General features: G+C 39.6%; 1 long non-coding RNA gene across 1 annotated transcript in view; it reads left to right on the top strand.

The window, feature by feature from the left end:
• LOC117942477 overlaps nucleotides 1–3,695 on the top strand; it is a 23,452-nt gene that overhangs the window by 15,409 nt on the left and 4,348 nt on the right. Inside the window, exon 2 of the long non-coding RNA XR_004656135.1 lies at nucleotides 3,064–3,168. This is a non-coding gene — a long non-coding RNA (uncharacterized LOC117942477). The remainder of the gene's footprint in view (nucleotides 1–3,063; nucleotides 3,169–3,695) is intronic.

Here is a 3,695-nt window from a genome sequence, read left to right as displayed (position 1 = left end):
CTTTGGAGGGAGCTCAAACTCTGTGTTTCTCAGCGACAGCCCAGAAACCTGACTGATCTAGAGAAGGTCTGTGTGGAGGAGTGGGCCAAAATCCCTTCTGCAGTGTGTGCAAACCTGGTGAAAAACTACAGGAAACGTTTGACCTATGCAATTGCAAACAAAGGCTTCTGTACCAAATATTAACACTGATATTCTCAAGTGTTCAAATACTTATTTGGATATATATCATACAAATAAATAGTTAAAAAATCATTCATTGTGATTTCTGGATTTTTTCTTTTGATTATGTCTGTCACAGTGGACATGCATCTACAATGAGAATTTCAGACCACTCTATGATTTCCAAGTGGGAGAACTTGCAAAATAGCAGGGTGTTCAACTACTTATTTTCCTCACTGTACATGCAGATAGCTCAAAATGCATACAGATAACACACCACTTGGCTTAAGAAAGTGGGTGTGTATGTACATGTTCACATTTCATTTTAGAGGTCTGTTAATTGAGTTAACATTTGGATTTTGATGGTCTTATTTTTCAGTAGAGTTATGTTTTGTTGACCTTGAAGTTCCATATAACTCATGTATAAACTCAACTCCTTATGTACTTGTGAATCTTTGTTTTGGGGAAAATACACCCAACATTTTGAACTTTAAACCTGTATTCAATTCAATTCAATTCAATTTTATTTATAGTATCAATTCATAACAAGAGTTATATCAAGACACTTTACGGACAGAGTAGGTCTAGACCACACTCCAGAATTTACAAGGACCCAACAGTTCTAGAAGTTTCCTCCAGAGCAAGCAACAGTGCGACAGTGGCGAGGAAAAACTTCCTTTTAGGCAGAAACCTCAGACAGACCCAGGCTCTTGGTAGGCGGTGTCAGACGGGCCGATTGGGGTTAGAATAAAGAGTGGAAATAACGAAAATGTGTATTCCTGTGTTCCTTGACGACTTTGTGAACGACAAACATATTGAGTTGGATTATTTACAGGAAAATGTAGCTATATGAATAGTTTAATGTTGAATATTGAGTAATTGAATGTTTACTGTGAAAGTGCTGTATTTTTTGAAATTGTAATTTGTACTTTTTTATTTATTTCCTATCCTTTCCTATCCCTGATCTTACCTTCTAATTCTAACAGTGCTTTAGCACTATTCCTCTTACAAATTAAGCCAGTTGTATACCAGACCTACGCCATTCTGTGTTTTCTGACTCCTGTAAACGGTGGAGTTATAGCGCCTTCGAATATCTTGTGCAATGATGAAAAAGTTGAATAGTTTCTCCCAGCTGGGTTCAAATATTTCAATCTTACAGAGAGGCTCTGAAGGCCCTGTGTTGTGCAACCCCACTGTAGCGCAGGATTTTATCCTTGTTAGAAATGGTTAGAAACATTAAAAAATACAATCCAAATGTTGAGATTGGAGTAGATAACCTTTTTCTTCTTTTAACACATTAGGTACGGGCCAAAATACATTTCAGGCTTCTAGGTGTCCTTCTAGGTGTCCTTCAGTGGCCCAAGAGGTAGAAAGTTTTATGTTTTAAGTTCTAACTATTATCTCCTTCACATCACTCTGGATGAACATCTTGCTCTAGCCAAAAGAGTCAGAAGGACGGGTCTGCAGACAACATGTAGACCATATCTCCAAAGGGAAGCTCTAAGGGGGGGGTTGAGCGTTTTCATCCATTTTGACATTTGCAAAGATCCCCTTTAAAGCAGCTTTGATTTCTGCAGTGCTTTTACTAAACTAACCAGGTGACAAGATGCATTCAGTACATGCATAAGGTCGTTGAGTGAGAGTACACAAAGGAGAGCTGCACCGAACAGTCACCACTTTCTCCCCTTGTGTCTATTGCTTGAAGAAATTGGACTAAAATTACAAGCCCATTCGGCTGACTTGAGTCTCTGGCTGATAAGCACAAGCCTTTATGTCCTTCGGCGTCAAGGAGAGAATTTAGGCTGTGATGATCCATGTCAGTGACTGCCTCCACAAAGGGAGAGAGTTGTGTTCCATTTTGTGGCTACAGCTTAGATGATGATGTGATTTGCTCCATACTCCGCTTCCAAAGCTTCCTCCAGTCCACAAGTAGAATGAAGTAAACTACATAATTTTGTCACCTTTGCTATTGCACTGTTCATAATTTCTGTCTCCTTTGGTCTATCTCTCACAACAAGCTCCAATGAATGTGCAAAGCACTGTAGCCACTGCTGCTGGCAGCTGCTCTGGAAAGATTCCACATCATCTTGGTAATCCTTGCATGTTTCCTCCCACAAGCTGGCATTTTCAAGCAGCTATGCTCAAACTGTGATCCAGTAAAACATTTGCTGCTTAAGAGAATTGCTGCAGTTTTGGACTGTCTTTCTCCTCTATTTCCATGAAATGGGCTGTTACCTCTAAAAAGGCTGACGTTTTTGGCCAAGAACTTGTAAACTTAAGGAAGCCTTGACTAAACCAATGTTTATTCCATTTAAGCATTTTTTGTATTGCACATTCCTGCAGTCGGACATTTACTTTTCACTAACATTTTGATTGTTGGAGTTTAGTTTGTGTTTATATTTTTCTTTTTGATTGCAATGATTTTGATAGTTTGAACAGCCTAAGTCACCGATTTATGCTTTGATTATTTTTGCATTTTGATATGTTTGACATATCTGATCACTGATCATTTTGACAGTTGTAGTTTTTCAAGTTGCACTATAGCTCAAATTTAATTTGTATTCCTATGTCCTATTTATATGTCCTGTAGGCTATTTGATGTTTAAAAGAAGAAAAGTAAAATGTTTTTTTGTGAAAACTCTGCTTATTGTGGAGCCACTTTATTTTGCTTGTTCAGTTTTTGTTGGGCGGGTAGCAAACCAGCTTTTGCATTACCACCAGTACGTGGTCTGGAGCCTCTACACTTACATTCATGGTCTCTGGAGCAGCTGCTGGGGCACGTACACCTGGTGGTAAAAGTCGTCTGGGTTTTGGCTTTACAGGAAAGCGGTTTGATGAATGTTTAGCTGAAGTGTAATTTGCAGTAAATTGATTTGTGTGTGTGTGTGTGTGTGCTCTCTGCAGATGTGTGAAGAGAAGGGTGTGCAGCAGGCGTCAATCTCTGTGGATACTGCTAATCCTGCTCGTGGTCTGTGTTGCCATTCAGACGTTTGTCGCCCACCAGGCCAGGTAAATTCTGCTGCTGCTGCCGCACCCCACCTCCACCCTGTACCAGACCGAAATATAATGGCAATGCTTAGTAGCACCGCAAGGTAGGGCCTTTCTTTGTTCCAATGGTTGTACAAACCCCAATTCCAATGTTGGGAGGTTGTGTAAAACACAAATAAAAACAGAATACAATGATTTGCAAATCCTATATTCCATTGAAAAGACTTAAGGAAATATATTTAAAAGCTAAACTTTTATTGTTTTCTGCAAACATTCACCCATTTAGAGTGTGATGCCTGCAACACGTTAAAAAAAGTGAGACGGAAATGTTTACCACTTTTCTTTTAACGACACTCAATAAGCGTTTAGGAACTGAGGACACTAATTGTTGCCGCTTTGAAGTTAGAATTCTTTCCCATTCTTGCTTGATGTACAACTTCAGTTGCTCAACAGTCAACACTCAACGGGGAACTTCCGGTTGAGGCAGCGCCATGTGAGGACGTGGGTTTGTGAGCTCCACACCTGAACCATTTCATTTATGATACGGC

The sequence above is a fragment of the Etheostoma cragini genome, chromosome 3 (assembly GCF_013103735.1).
Source record: "Etheostoma cragini isolate CJK2018 chromosome 3, CSU_Ecrag_1.0, whole genome shotgun sequence".
Classification (NCBI taxonomy): Eukaryota; Metazoa; Chordata; class Actinopteri; order Perciformes; family Percidae; genus Etheostoma; species Etheostoma cragini.
The sequence above is the reverse complement of the archived record's forward strand: the minus strand, read 5'-3'. Positions and strand labels throughout refer to the sequence as shown.